The sequence below is a fragment of the Megalops cyprinoides genome, chromosome 2 (genome assembly GCF_013368585.1).
Source record: "Megalops cyprinoides isolate fMegCyp1 chromosome 2, fMegCyp1.pri, whole genome shotgun sequence".
Taxonomy (NCBI): domain Eukaryota; kingdom Metazoa; phylum Chordata; class Actinopteri; order Elopiformes; family Megalopidae; genus Megalops; species Megalops cyprinoides.
The window spans coordinates 4,190,669-4,207,302 of record NC_050584.1 but is presented as its reverse complement, the minus strand read 5'-3'; positions in this window follow the sequence as shown (position 1 = coordinate 4,207,302).

The window sequence follows — 16,634 nt, the reverse complement described above, 5'->3', positions numbered from 1 at the left end:
ATGAGTGTAGAGTGGTGAATGGGAATGCGAGTAGGAATGACTTAACGTGATGATAGTGTGCTGGCTTGTTGTCTGTCTTGTGTTTGCTGGAGGTTTGATTCATTTGGTGTTGATGCATCACAGGCAGTGAGGCAAGTGACAGAGAGACAGAGTGTGTGGAATCCTGTGGATACCACTCTTCTTGTGTTGAGGAAGTGTATCAGGAGGAGGTTCGGGCCATTCATTTCTGTGCTTGTTGGTCCCCTGGGACCCTCGTTCATTCAGCAGTTCATCCGTCCGCCTGGGGGTGTTCATTCATTCGGTTGTTTGCTCGGTAGTCCTTGGGGGGCTCGGCGTGGGGAGTTTGCTTGTTTGCTTTTATTGGGTGCTCACTCATTCACCCGTCTGGGGTTCGTCCATTCTGTTGTTTGCTTAGTGGTATGGCGAGAGTCCTCGGTGGAGTGTTTGAGTGTTTGTTCGACTTCGGTGGAATGGCTAGTCTGTTCACCTGGTGTTTGTTCATTCGTTCCTCTGGTTGGGGCCTCTTTGGGATCCTTGTGTGCTCATTTGTTTGGTGTGTTTGCTGGCCCTGGGCAGGTCCCCGTTCACCTGTTGGCTCGATTGTCCCTCAAAGAGGATGAAGCTTGCTAAGGGGCCTATGGGACGGCAAGCTAAAAGTTTGCTAAGGGGCCTATGGGACGGCAAACTAAAGGTTGCTAAGGGTCCTAAGGGACGGCGACACTGGCCAGAATTGTGTGAATGGAGAGTGTACCTGATGAGTCTTATGTGTTGAATCAGCTGAGCAATTGGGTATTTGAAAAAGCCGTCAGCGTGGAGTCACAATACAAAATTAAAAGTGCATGCTAGGGATGACTTTGGAATAGGGAATGTCTTAATAACAAGAGTAAGGGTTGAATTTGATTTAGATTTGGAGGTGGTGCTAAGAGTGCCTCAGTGGGGAATCAACAGGAGGAGATGTGAAGTTGGGAGAATTATAGAGGTGATAAGATTTTGTGTGGGAAACTGTGTAATTTGGAAAACTCATGGGAAGGAAGTAGAAAGAGAACTGATTCTATTGAAGTTAGGTTATTCCAGGAAATTCTCTTTTGAAATGGATAGTATACCCCAGTCACCACTTGAACCGTACAGGAATGCTCAATATAGAGAGTGTTCGGCACCGTTGATAGGGGAGGCATGCCCATACTGTCAAATAAGGCATAGTTATTATCATTTGACCCCGCTTGCATGGTTGGAAAGAGAGTGCGGAGAGTGAAGGTCTTCCCTCCTGGGGGCTGTGGAGGGATTGTGGTAGATGTATGCCCACCCTGAATGGCCGTTTAGCTCAGAAGAGTGCCCAGAGGAAGTAGTAATTAGATGGCACACCCATAGGGACGTATGGATATTTTTAGTCCTCTGCATTGTCTCATTCATAGTGTTGTGGATAGCAGTCATTAGATGGATGATTAATCATAGATGGGGGATATAGAAACTCAGGGGATTAGAACACATTTTTGGCTGGAGCGTATATACATAGACCCAGAAGGGGTTGAACAATACCAGGATACACAGTTGAATAACTTAAAACTTTGGCAAATTACTAAGTTGTTAAAATTGAGACAGGTCCCAATAGAGTTTCCAGACATACAGTGGGTACCGTTATTGCGAAGACTGTAACAGTGGGGACATTGGGACTGATGCATGTGATGACCCAGAGGCGATAGCAACAGTGCCGCTTGCACCCTTCATAAGAATAGCAGAAAGGTTTGCTGTTCAAGGATGGGAAAGAATGTTATTAAACCCGCGACTGTGTATTACTGTTAGCCCAAGGAGAGTTAGGTGGGAAATGGGTAAGTGGACTGACATTAAAAGGGTAAAGGAGTCTGATGGTTCAGAAAACTTGACTCATAATTTAAACCCTAGCAGGAAATATAAAACTGGGGTCACAGCAGAAAAGATAATAATGCTGATTAGAAACGTAGAACAAAGTAGAACAAAGAACAAGGGAGTTAGACAAGGAGCCAGAAATCTCTAGGTCATTAGCTAGTAGTGCCAGACAGGGATACATGGGGGCACAGACAGGAAAAATGGAAAGGAGTAGAAGTGTTGCGGAAGTGGGAGTAACTAGTCCCATGGAAGTGATCTTGAAGCGTCACCCTGACCATAAAAAACAGATTCAAAAGTGTATGGAGAAATGGAATAAAAGAACTACAGGTAGCCAACAGTGGCCAAAAGAAGGTACTTTTGATCTTGCCTGCTGTGAGGAGGTGGTGACTGCTATTAAATACTACAAAACCATCAACGTGAGTGATAAGCGGGAAGGCAAAAGGGCGAAGAAAAGGGAGGTATTAGGTTAGTTTAAGCAGGAGGGAGAGCGCTACAGAGAGACAGTTAAAACATTAAGGAGCATGGTGGGTGGCAGAGATAAGGAGCAAGAACAGGAAAGGAAAGGGAACCAGGAGTTAGGCCCCATGCCAGATCCACCACCCTATCCAGATGACAAAAATGCATTTAGGGCAGGCCAATACATACTCACAGGAGAAGTTGGAAGAGTAGTAGAAATGGAAGGAAAGGTGAAGTTTGAACCAGTGGTGGGAACAGTTAAAATGATTGTAAAAAACAGGAATCCAAGCCCCCGACTATGGGGAAAGTTAAGTCAGTAACTGATATGTCATTGACTGACATATCTGACATATCTTATACAATGTTGGGGGAAGAAGCAAGACAAGTGATAGACAAGAGTATGCAAAGGTAGTAATAGCTGCATGGGAAAAGGGAGAGGGACAAAGCACATCCGTAAGCAGGCGTAAGGTGCAGTGTACTTCCACTGCAAGAAGTAGAGTAGGTAATGAAAGTGGAGAAGAGGAAGAAGCCCTGCAGAAAAAGACAGAACGGCTGGTGTGTGGGAAACTGTGGATAGAAGGCAAGCAAGAAGCCCGTGACAGAAGAAAGGAATGTGAGGAGAAGATGCTGAGCAGGCTGGAGCGGTCAATAAGATGCATGGATGTGGATGGATAAGGAGATTGTGGCACTTGAAGAGGAAGGTCCAACAAGGTCCAACAAGGCAGCCACTAAGTTACCCCAACCAAGGATTGCAAACCGATAGGTGGCCAACCTAGAGAAGAAGTGTGTTTGGGGTGTAACCAAGCTGGGCATCACAGGAGGGACTGTCCAACCAACCCATGGGCAGGACCAACTCCTTCCAACCCAAGTCCAGGACCACCTCCTGCCAACCCATGGACAGGGCCAGCAGCAGACTGGCAACACTAGGGGTGCCCAGAGAAGCCAGAGGGGGAAGTAATGTTTCCAATCGTTTCAACACAACCGCAAGATGAGCCCACCATACCCGTAATCATCAATCAACACGAACATCAATTTATGGTGGACACAGGTGCAACTTACTCACCCATTGGGAAGACAGGCTCTGGCCTCCCTCTCTCCAGCTCATTTGTTAAGACCATTGGCTTCTCTGGGAAATCGCAGATAATTCCGCTCACGCAGCCTGTCCCAATGCAAATAGCTGGAAGAACCATAGTTGCACCATTACTCTACTCAGCTACTCAGCTCAGACCCCAGTCAACCTACTAGGCAGGGACATATTGTGCCCGCTGAAAGCCAATATCGTATGTACACAAGACGGCATCTATGTAGATATGTAGATATCCCAGATGATTCGCAAGACAGAATGATGCCCATGCTATCTCAGCGAAGTAGTTTATTGCAATCCATGGTATATTACCTACGCTCCTCAAGAACTGATGTTGCAACAGCAATGGAAAAGATGGGTGCTGGCTCAGCTAGGTAGAGCTACAGAGCCTCGACTGCCATTACACTGCACCCTAATGTTTGATGAGTATCGAATACATGAAGACTATGAAACATGCTGGGATGAATTGATCAACAGGTGCCAATATCACATCGTAAGTCAAGACATCTATATTGGACCACAAGGAGCAGCAGCCCCAGTAACGTTGCCGCTGCCCCTGCAACGACAACAATGGTTCCAGGTCTGGAAATCTACCCCGCATGTGATGTTGCTAATAGCAGAAGGCCATGAATCACATGAGCTGGGACCAATGGTTGAAGCGGCTCTGCAGGTAACAGAATGGACGCCAACAATAAACAAATACATTCACATCTCTTCAGACAAATGGTTTGTCAGGATCTTAGTAAAGGCATACGATGAGGCAGTGGCAGAAAGGGTTCTGTTAGATGAAAGAGCACCAACACAGAAGCCCCTCTAGAACATGTCAGAACACAGTTGAAACACAATGCGGACATAGGATGTGTTAGGTCTGCGCAGCCAGTGCGTATCACGTTAAAGCAAGGGACTAATTTGCTGTACCACAAGCAGTATTCTCTCAGGTAGCAGGCAATACCCGGTATTAAGTCCACAATTAATGGTCTGTTACAGGCAGATGTACTGGTAAAGACTAAAAGTCCATGCAACACTCCAATTTTTCTAATCAAAAACAACACATTCAAATGATTACTGCTTGGTGCACGATTTGAGAGCAATCAACTCCATTGTAGAGGCAGAGGTGCTGCTTGTTCCAGACCCGCACACGCAGCTTTCTAATATTACCCCGAATAAACGGTGGTACACAGCAATCGATCTGTGCTCTGCTTTTTTTTAGTGTACCACTGCACCCCAAGTCATGGCACCTCTTTGCATTTACATACTAAGGCCAACAATACACATACACTAGGCTGCAACAAGGATATTGCAAGAGTCCATCGGTGTTTAACAGGGTGTTAACTCAGGATTTGCAGCATTTAAATATATCCAGCACTCTGATTCAGTATGTGGATGATTTGTTGATTTGTAGCCCCACCAAAGAACAGTGTGAAGTAGACTCGATAGCAGTACTAACAGCTCTAGCAACCGGAGGCCATAAGGTTAGCAGAGACAAATAACAACAAACACTTGACTACTTGGGCAGGCAGCTGAGTGGAGACAAAAGATACATTGCACTGTCACAAGTAGAAGCTATCATTAACGCACCTAAACCGCAGACAGTAGGACAGATGCTCTCCTTCCTGGGAATGGCAGGGTATAGCAGACTGTGGATCTGTGACTATGCAATTATTCAATCGCCTTTATGAGCACTGATTAGAGCAGCAGGACAGGGCAATAGCATGGCCCAATTACAATAGACTGTGGAGGCAGAAGAGGCATTTCTAGTGTTAAAAAGTCAGTTGCAAACTGCCCCAGCATGAGGAAATCCAGACTATAGCAAACCATTTCATCTGTATGTTGCAGAACATGCAGGCTTTGCTAGTGCAGTATTGATGCAGGACATACCCTCGGGTAAACAGCCATTGGCTTACTATAACACTAAACTGGACCCTGTGGAGCAAGACCTGCCACCATACTATCAGGGACTGGCAGCAGCTGTATTTGCCTATCAAAAGGCCTCCACCTTGACAATGGGACATCCAGTAACATTGTATACATCTCACCAGTTGCATGCGTTGTTAACTAGTCCACGCTTTGTTCTAAAGCAATCCAGGAAAACGGGGTATGAGGTAATTCTATCTGCACCGGATATCAACATTCAGCAATGTACTGCTGTTAACCCAGCAACCAGAATGGTGTTGCCCGTGGAAGGTACCCCTCATGAATGTGACCAGAAAGCAGATGCCTTTCTTAAATCCCGTGAAGATTTGCACAACCAACCCATTGTAGCTGACCTCACGCTGTTTGTAGACGGTTCATGATTCAGAGATGAGAAAGGAAATCATGCAGGATTTGGCATTGCACAACTATAAGCATGTTGTTTCAGGAAACTGATGGTGCTACCTTCTCTAAGGTGCAAGCAACGAAGGTTGTGTAGCCATGTTCCGCTCAATTAGCAGAAATTAAAGTGTTTGTCATGTTTATGGCACTATTTGGAAGCAGAGAGGTTTTCGCAGGGCAGACAGCACCCATTGCACATGGGGAACCCATCTCAGGTTTGTTAGAGGCTATGAAGTTACCTGCAGTGATATCACATCAGAAGACAAACACCCTAGTAGCAAGAGGCAACAATTTGGCAGATGAATTAGCATGCCAAGCTACAACAGGTATGAACACTGTAGCACCGGTGTTGGCAGAGGAGCCCAGTCCCACGGGGGATTTATTTTCCTTCATTCAGGCTCAAAACAAAGCAAGTGTGTATGAGATCAGTCTTTGGCTAAAAAGGGGGGCAGTGAAAACTCGGGATGGCCCCCACAAAGGGTTGTGGAGAGAAGACTTTGTAGCGCCCGCATCAGTTATTTGCACCCTGATCCAAGATGCGCATGGTCGAGACCATTGTGCAAGGGGGGAGGTCATTAAACGCGTTCAAAATGCCTGGCGGTCACCATGTTTGACAAGTATGGTGGATTGCGGATTGCGGATTGCAGGAGTGTGAAGTATGTGCAACATATAACATCAGGAAGGCTTTTTCAGCACCAATCGGTCACATTCCATCACCTGATGGACCCTTTAGACACCTTATGATAGACTATGTGGACATGATTGAACAGGTTCAAGGTAAAAGATGCTAGTGGTCATGGACAGATGTAGTCGGTGGGTGGACTCTTCTGATGGTATGTATCCACTAACAGATGTATATTGGTATTGTGGTAAAGGCACGCAAGTTAAAACCATGCTGGAGAAAGGATGGAAGGGTATATGTGCACCTGTGGTGCTGACAGGGTGACTGGCAATAATCCATCTTGATGTTCCTAGGCAACCCGCCAGACTGACAAGAGACATAGGAGAAGGGGATGCAGAGGATGGAGTGCATGTGAATTGGGCTGGGGTTCCAGTTGGCATACCAGCTGAACACAGAGTAATGTCAGAGGCTTCAGTAAATAATTTACTCGCTTGGCTGCCACATGTGCAGGCATTGAAGAATGCGGAATGGGTTTCTTATTTGTGGTATAATCAACAGAGATTTATTAATTACACAGTCCAGGCACTAAAAGGGGTGAAAGAACAACTGCATACCACTTCGATTATGACACTGCAGAATACAGTAGATTCATTCTTGACACAGTGTTAGCAGAGAAACAAGGGGTTTGTGAACGTATCAGAGAGGATTATTGCACGGTTATCCCGATGCACACGGGAGAAGGGGGTAATATAATGACAGCACTAGAAGCATTGGAGAAGTTGAGAGAGGAGCATGTCAAGAACACACCAGGGGAACCAAAGGGGTGGTCATGGTGGGACTGGTTGAACACATCTTCATGGAAGGCAGCCTTGGTCAAGATTGGGACAGTTGTTCAATTCAATTCAATTCAATTTTATTTGTATAGCGCTTTTTACAACACAAGTTGTCACAAAGCAGCTTTACATTGATCCCAGGCCTGAGACCCCCTGAGAGCAAGCCTAAGACAATGGTGGCAAGGAAAAACTCCCCAATTAACAGGAAGAAACCTTGAGCAGAACCCAGCTCAGAGTGGGAGCCCATCTGCTTCTGGCCGGCACTGGGCAGATAGAATTAGAGAGAGTCTTAAAGTTGTACTTTAAGACATTTGGGTTAGATAGACAGCAGTAATTAACGACATAGTAATTATGAAATCTCTCCAATAATGTCCGGTTCTTGGCACGCAGTTGGTGTGATGGGCAGGGCAGCGAGGTAGCAGACTGGAAGTCGGGGTGTGACACTTGAGCTACAGCTCCAGGCAGGAGCCCGGAGCAGGGGTAGGAACCAAACAGAGAACAGTGATTAGTGGATGTTAAGTGTGGGAATGGAAACAAAAAGGCATAAAGACAAAGGGGGGAACAGAGGGGGGAAGAGGGATGCATGTGCGTAATAGGGAAAAGTCCCGGCAGATAAGGACTATGGCAGCATACCTAGGGGATGAGAGGCAAGGGGCCAGCACAAAAATGAGGGTGACCCTAAGGCAGTCAACACCAGACCACAGCCGGATCAGATGAACACAGAGTACCCAGGCCGTGATATAGTGACAGCAATGACTGCTTAGTCCACCAGAGACTCTATGATCAATGTCAGCACCGTGCTGAGTCCCTCAACTAAAAGATTTGAAATAAAGATACGTTTTTAGCCTAGACTTAAAGGCGGAGAGAGAGTCTGCTCCCCGAACCTCAGTGGGTAGACTGTTCCATAGAAGAGGGGCTCGGTATGAAAAGGCTCTACTGCCTATAGTACTTTTACCCACTCTTGGAACAATGAGAACGTACTTTGGGAACGTAGAGATCGTTGTGAAGTATATGGCCGGAGAAGGTCCTTAAGATAGGGAGGGGCAAGCCCATTTAATGCTTTAAATGTAAGGAGAAGTATTTTGAAATCAATGCGGTATTTGATAGGTAGCCAATGGAGAGAGGCCAGTACTGGGATGATGTGCTTAAAGCGCTTTGTTCTGGTTAGAATACGAGCAGCTGCATTTTGAACCAGCTGAAGGGGCTTTAGGGAGGCATATGCACATCCTGACAAGAGGGCATCACAGTAGTCCAATCTGGATGTAACAAAAGTGTGGATTAGCTTTTCAGCGTCGTGTATTGATAGAATTTTCCTGATTTTGGCAATATTCCTCAGATGAAAGAAAGCAGTCCTGGAGGTGTTTTTATATGGGTGTCAGAGCTCAGGATCAATTGTGATGCCAAGGTCTTTGATGGTTGCACTTGAGGCCAGTGAGACACCATCAAGATTTAATGTAATATTGGTGAGTTTGAATGTGTATTTCCCATTATTGGCATTTAGCAGATGCTTTTACCCAGAGCAACTTACATCAGTTACAATGTTATCCATTTATACAGCTGGATATTTACTGAGGCAATTTGGGGTTAAGTACCTCGTCCAAGGGGACAACAGCAGTGCCCCAGCGGGGAATTGAACCGGCAACCTTTTGGTCACGAGTCCTGCTCTTAACCACTTAACCACTATGCTACACTTCCGCCCTAGTTTGCTCCTGACAGACTTTGGGCCGATGACCAATATTTCTGTTTTGTCCAAGTTTAGTAGGAGGAAATTATGGGCCATCCATGTCTTTATGTCTTTGAGGCAGGCTTCCATGTTTGGTATTTCCAGGGAGACATCAGGTTTGGTCGATATGTATAATTGGGTATCATCTGCATAGCAGTGGAAATTAATGCCGTGTTTGCGAATGATATTTCCAAGAGGGACCATGTATAACAAGAAAAGCAAAGGTCCAAGCACAGATCCTTGTGGTATGTGGTATGTCTTACTCTGGAGAGTTTGGAGGACTTATTGTTGATGAAGACAAAGTGATGTCGCTCTGAAAGATAAGACCTGAACCATGATAGGGCCATTCCACTTATGCCAATAAGGTTCTCAAGTCGGTCTAATAGAATAAGATGATCAATAGTATCGAAGGCTGCACTTAGGTCTAGGAGCACAAGTAGGGAGATACACCCATTGTCAGAGGAGAAAAGTAGGTCATTGATTACTTTTAGGAGAGCAGTTTCCGTGCTGTGATGCTGTCTAAATCCAGACTGAAAGACTTCCAGAATATTATTGGACTGTAAGAAGGAGCAAAGTTGCTTTGTTACAACTTTTTCTAAGATTTTTGAAAAAAATGGAGGTTTGAGATGGGCCTGTAGTTTGACAGGTCATTCGGGTCTAGAGTGGGCTTCTTGGAGATGGGCTTGATGACTGCTAGCTTGAAAGACTGAGGTACATGTCCGAGTAAGGGAGGCATTTACAAGATTTAGCAACAGAGTGCCAATTTCAGGTACATTTTACATTTTATTCATTTGGCAGACGCTTTTATCCAAAGCAACTTACAGGTTACAGCTCTTTACAATGTTATCCATTTATACAGCTGGATATTTACTGAGGTAGTTGTGGGTTAAGTACATTGCCCAAGGGTACAACAGCAGTGTCCTAATGGGGATCGAACCGGCAACCTTTTGGTTATAAGTCCTGCTCCTTAACCACTATGCTACACTACCGCCCAGGTAGCAGCTGTTTTAAGAGTCCAGTTGGAATGGGGTCTAGTAGGCAGGTAGCATTTTTAGACAAATTAATTAGGGAGAAGAAGTCACTAAATTAAATGGGAGTGAAAGAGTCAAGGCATGTGGCTGGCTTATTGGACATCTCTACGTTATCTGAGTTTGGACAGGCCAGGCTGGAAGCAGAATTAGAGGAAATTTTTTGAATTGTGTCACGTATCTTTATGATTTTGCTGTCAAAAAAGTTCATGTAGTTCACTACTATGAATTGCTGGGACGCAGGGGTTGGCTGTCGCAGGGCTCTTCACTAGTCTGGAGATGGAGCTGAACAAATACCTGGGATTGTCCTTGTTTTTCTCTATTAGGGTAGAAAAATACGCTGATCTGGCAGCTGTGAGCGCATGCTTTTAGCGTAAAAGACTTTATTTCCAGGCCAGGAGAAAGACCTGTAATTTGGTGGAGCGCCATTTCGTTTCAAGTTTCCGTGCAGTTTGTTTCATAGCACGGGTCTGGTCATTATACCAGGGTGCTAGTCTTTTGTCAGGGACTTTCCTCTTTTTGAGGGGTGCAACGGCGTCTAGGGTGTTACGCAGTGTGGACTCAATATTTTCAGAGAGTTGATTTATTTTAGCCGAGCTAGGGTTCGAGCATAAGTTTAAATATTCTTCATTGTTCAGGGTGTATGAAGCAGGGAGCTCATCAATAAAGGCTTTGGTAGTAGCAGAAGAGATGGTGCACCTGAGGGAAAATATGGACTCTGAGTTAATGTAACAAGCAAAAGGAAGGTTGAAAGTCACCAGGTAATGGTTGGACAGTAAGGGATTGTGTGGCAAGGTTACTACATTGTTAATTTCAGTGCCATAAGTGAGGGCCAGATCCAGCGTGTGGTTGCAGCAATGTGTGGGTTTGTCCACAAACTGAGAGGATCCAATGGAATCAATAATGGACAAAAATGCTGTTCTGAAGGGATCATGTTCATTGTCCATATGAATATTGAAATCGCCCACTACCACTACTACTTTTCTGTGTTGACAACCAGGCTGGAAAGAAAGTCTGCAAATTCAGATAAAAAGACAGTATAAGGGCCAGGTGGCCTGTAAACAATTACAAGGGTAAACACCTGAGATGCAGTCTTGTCAGGATGTGCAAAGCTAAATGCTAACAATTTAAATGAATTAAGTTATGGCCAGATTTAAAAGTGGCACAAAGATTAGAGTTATAAACAGCAGCAACACCACCACCTCTCCCAGGACCTGGTAGTTACTGTAACTGGGAGGTGTTGATTCATTTAAAGCAATAAATTCATTTGGTTTAAGACAAGTTTCAGTCAGACATAGGATGTCGAATTTATGGTCAGTAATCAATTCATTTATTAGCATTGCTTTGGGTGTCAAAGACCTTATATTTAATAACCCAACTTTAAGGACCATTTGTTTGCAGGTATTAATTTCAGATTCACCAGATTTAATCTTTATCAAGTTCTCAGGGCAAATGCCCTGAATAGATTTCTTTAAACAGTATGGGACCAAAGATCGGGGGACAGACACTGTCTCTATGGAACTAAATGTAAGTGGTGGTTCAAGGGAAAAAGCAGAAGTCTGTAACCTCTCCACAGTGATGACCCCCAGCTGACGTACATTTACAGGAACTGATGCTCCCTAACCTAGGTCAGATAGTTAAACACTCACACATAATTATTTTCTGCTCCTCTGCCCGAGAAGAATTATGACCAGCATCAGCTGAGTGAAGTGCTAGCAACCTCTCCTCTGTCCACTGGTCCAATGACTCCGATTCCAGACCATGGAAGAAGAGAAGACATTAATCTGCTTGGCTGCTTGCGTGATTCCATAATAAAGTCTGATTATATTTTTAATGCGTGATGTTTGATGATACCGTGGCTGGTACCTTTACTGATGACCATGCGCATTTTAACTGATGTGGAGAGACAGCCCACATTGAGCTTTGCTGAGTGGTACTGATGGCCATGATTTGCCCAGTTGTCGTTGTCACAGGGACTCTGGCAAAAGCAACTGAGATCCAGATGGCGGGTCAGCGGGGGCTGCAGACCACTACAACCACAGCCAACATCCAAGTTGGGGGGGGGGGGGGGGGGGGGGCACATGGCGACGAATGCCTTCAAGACACTGGGACACTACCCTAACAACGATCTGTGAAGCAGCTTACACCTGGCCGTGGTGCTGGGGGACTCCTGGGTGACGACTGCTGGGCAAATCGGTTTACTGGTGGCATATGTAAGTGGCAGAAAGGCTGATTAGGGAGTCTGCCAGGTTGTTCTGCCCATCAGTGGGTCGATGGGGGCTGCCTGCCTACACTTTATGATTGTAATATTTACTTAACCTAGTGTGATGCATGTTATGCCTACAGAATATGCTTTGTATTTTTTTATTATTCACTGTGTAACAATGATGATGTTGTGTAGGGACAGGAGCACAGAGTGGCTTTTACTCACTCCCCCACATATTAGGGAGGGGATGTTTTCCACATCGTGCTCTGCCCTGCTGTTAGACCTCCCTCTGAGAGATAGTCATCGTCTTGATGATCACAATTGCCCTGTGGCAGCGTCTTGCTGCCTGGCTAGACGGAGTCAACAGACAATAGGATTAGTCCATTGGTGTGACTCTTCAGTCACAAAGGGGGGGAAATGTGGTGGAAAAGTTCATATGCAGTTCATAATAATGCAGAATGAAGTTATTTATATATGTGGCTTGTGACTGGACTAGGGCTTGTGACAAAAGCAGGATATGGTTATTTTTACCCTGTGCAGGTCGTGATGGTGGCAGGATATGTTTATTTTTTATATTAGAGTGTGTGACTGTGGAAAATAATGGTAAAAAGCCAAGGCAGATGTGTGTTTTTTTATAACTAGAAATGTGCGGCCTTGGAGATAATGGTGTACAGCCAAGGTAGATATGGAGTGGGAACCAGAATGGGAAACATTGGGATACAGGAGAGTGTGGTATGAAACTGAGGGAGAGGTTTGAGTTTAAGCTCTGCAACAGGAGGAGCTAGGGGAAAAGCATAAAAGAGAAGTGCATCCAGTGGGAGGGGCAGAGTGGGTGGGTGAGTTGCTCCGCGTGGAGCAGCCTAGTTTACTATATATCATTTGAATTATATACAATAAACCTAATTACATCAGACTCTGTGGATTACTCTTTTGTTTGAAGAAGTGTTATACAGTGTGGACGGAGACTCTCGGCCTATCAGGCCCAGGTTGTGAGCTGAACCACCACAACTCCATTCTTTCATTGCACGAAGCAGTGTAAGTGTCCCATATGCAATTGAAGTAATCATTACACGTGGTACAGTATCATGGGACCAATAGTAAAATATGTAACTGATTTCAATTCACGTCTCCCAGTCTTGTACCAGAGCAATGCAGTATTTTCTATGGTGATTTGAGATTAGTTTGGACAGTTTCTAAAGAGAATCTTTTAAGAATGGATGGATTTATCTTGTTACAATCATAAAACAAAAATCCGTTGTTTGCATGTATTTAACAACAGCTTATTCGAAATGAATACAACGGCGTTGTCTTATTATAGTGTTTGACTGTCAGTTGTTAAAAGGACAAGCAAGAATAATATTCTTATAGCCACAGGGCTTGGAAGATAAACACGCATGTACATGTATGTTGGGTGCGTTGAGATGAAACATTCCTATTTTTGTTACACAGGCACTTCCGGTCCAGTCGTGAACTTTAAAGGATCAATCCTCTTCATAGGCCCAAGGGTGGATTATGGACCGGGCCAGTGGGGCCAGTGCCCCGGAGCCTCGGGCTGGTGCTAGTGCCAGTTCGGAGTTGCTTCAACTTGCAAACCTTCTAAGAACCGGTTTGCTTTTCCACGGGCTAGAGAGCCACCATAGAACCACGTCATTATGTCACTGTATACGTCTGTATACGTCTCCGCTTTCCTGCTAGCACCAAGCTAGCAGTGGTGGCTGGTGAACTGGAAACGGGAAGCCATTACGTTCAGCCTGTTCCCCTTTATCCTCCTTGATTAACAATAAAATAACTAATTCACAGAATAGTCGACACCAATCGCGTAAATAGAGTAAATGATTATGCTCGTAAAACACCGCAGATTGTCTGTAGTTTGTGTCCTTGCGAAAGCTACAATGTGAGATTAATTAACAAGGATGGCATTTACTGATTTAAATTACATTAAGTGCTCACGACACATCACAGCTTTTGTGAGGTCTGTGTTCTAAATGTTATTGTTCATTGCACTCAACGTAACCTAAAAGTTTATTCTCAGTAATTTAAATTGATTTAACTAAATTTAGCTCCGTTCTGTAATTTGAATTTTGTAACACAAGAAAGCTGTAATGTGACACATTTAAAGCTTTGGAATTAGTTGCCACTTAATTATTCAAATTGCCATCCTTGTTAATTAAACAATCTCCTGCTGTAGCTTTTGCAATGGCACACAAATTTCAGACAATCTGCGGTGTTTCACGAGCATAATGTTTTCGCTAGCTTGCAGCCGCCACTGCAAGCTAGCGGGAACAAACAACAGCAATAAAAACAAGAGAACAGTGCTTTAAAAAACAAACTTGTCCACTACACTTTATACAATGTTAGCGTTTGTGAAGCCAAATGTTAAGTGACATTGGTAGGTGAGTCAATGGCAATGTTAGAAAGTAGCATGCTAACGTTAGCTACTGTTACCAAGGTTACGGTAGCTGGCTAGCTAGCTGTTGGTCAGCTAACATTACCCAAGCAAGCACAGCTACTAATTTCTCACATCAATGATACGAACGTCGAACGTAACATTGATGTGAGAAATTAGTAGCCATGCTTGCTAGCCATCAATGTTATGTTCGTAACATTGATGTGAGAAATACATAGCTGGCTGGCAACAAGGCGAAACATTTGAAAAATAAAACTCCGGTTTTGCTTCTTCTTCTTCTTTTCAGGCAGATTAGACGCTACACTAGCTCTGGTTTTTTTAAAATGGCGGTCACAAAGTTTTAGTTGGTGTTATTGGTCACGATAATCCCACCCCCAGCCCCTGACGTAGTGGTTCTTTGTTCTAGACCAGCAAAGTGTTGGTGCCGCTCTCGAACCAGTTTTTCTGGCTGAGAGCTGGTTCTTTGGCTGTCGAAACGTGAAGAACTGGTCCAAGATTAGGTACTGGCTCCGAACCAGCCCTCGAACTGCCTTGGTGGAAAAGGGGCATCAGTGCTTACAATGTGAGGGCCCCCAGACCCCTTGGTGTTTAAAATGTGAGCTGACCACTACTGCCCCCCAGACCCCTCGGTGCTTACAATGTGAGGGCCCCCAGACCCCTTGGTGTTTAAAACGTGATCTGACCACTAGGGCCCCTGGGCCCCTGGGCACCTACAGTGTGAGGGTCCCTGGACCCCTCTGCGCTTAAAGCGTGAGCTGACCACTAGGGCCCCTGGGCAGACACCAATATAAGAAAGTGGGGGGGGGCTCCAAAAGACATGTGTCCAGGGGCCTCATGGGACCATGATATGGCCCTGCATAGGCCTGCTTAAATATAGCAATCTATTTGGCTTTACGACTGAATCCTAAGATTAAGGGGTTACAATGTCTGAAATCAGCTGCATGCACATTTACATTTACATTTACATTTATTTATTTAGCAGACGCTTTTATCCAAAGCGACTTACAGACAATAAGCATCTGCGATAATGAATGGTCCCCTCAGCCGTTGCGGATGGGAAACTACAAGCGCAGGTAAGTGACATAATGTAACTTCAAGAAGAATGGGAATGGTCCTAATTTTTGTAAGGGTCCGTTTACAGCTGGTATTAAAACATGTCCCAAATGTGCCCCCGTTCTCCGTGCTGTGATTGGATTTCTCTGTTCCCAAGCGATATGTAAAATCATAGCCTGATATGTAGAACTGTGGGCGTAGTTCACCTGATAACGCAGGTCAACTTATTTAAAACAAAGGCAAATAAAATGATAAAAAACTTACTGTATTATTTTTATCAATATTTACTATCTACCGACTCTATTAAATATTTCAGTAACCATTAAATTGCGTCTTTTCTCCTTTTGTTGTTTCCGGTGGCAAATACAGTGTACTGACACTTTTGAAACAATGTCGGGTGTACAAGAAGTGCAGTACCAAATTAACTGCATTCATACAAATGGAGACGCCAACAACGACGGAGGTATAAAGCGTTTATGATGATGCCCTCAGATAATGCTACACCTATGCATAGGCGCGCGCTAGGACTCAGGACTGGTAGGAGCACATGGTCCGCATTACGGATAAGTGACTGGCTGCCCATTTTCACATTAGTCAGCACACACATATGTGTACACTATATGGACAAAGGTATTCGGACACCTGACCATTACACCAACAAGGACTGTAATGACATTGTATTCAAATACATATACTTTAATATGGAGTTGGTCCCCCTTTTGCAGCTATAACAGCTTCCACTCTTCTTGGAAGGCTTTCCACAAGATTTTGGAGTGTTTCTGTGGGAATTTGTGCCTGTTCTGTTCTGTAGAGCATTTATGAGGTCAGGCACTGATGTTGGACGAGAAGGCCTGGCTCGAAATCTCCGTTCAAGTTCATCCCAAAGGTGCTCGATGGGGTTGAGGTCAGGACTCTGTGCAGGCCAGTCAAGTTCTTCCATACTGAACTTATAGTCTTTGCTTTGTGCACTGGGGCACAGTCATGTTGGAATAGAAAAGGGCCTTCCCCAGATAACAAATAAGTAACAACCAGAGGTAACATGTAAT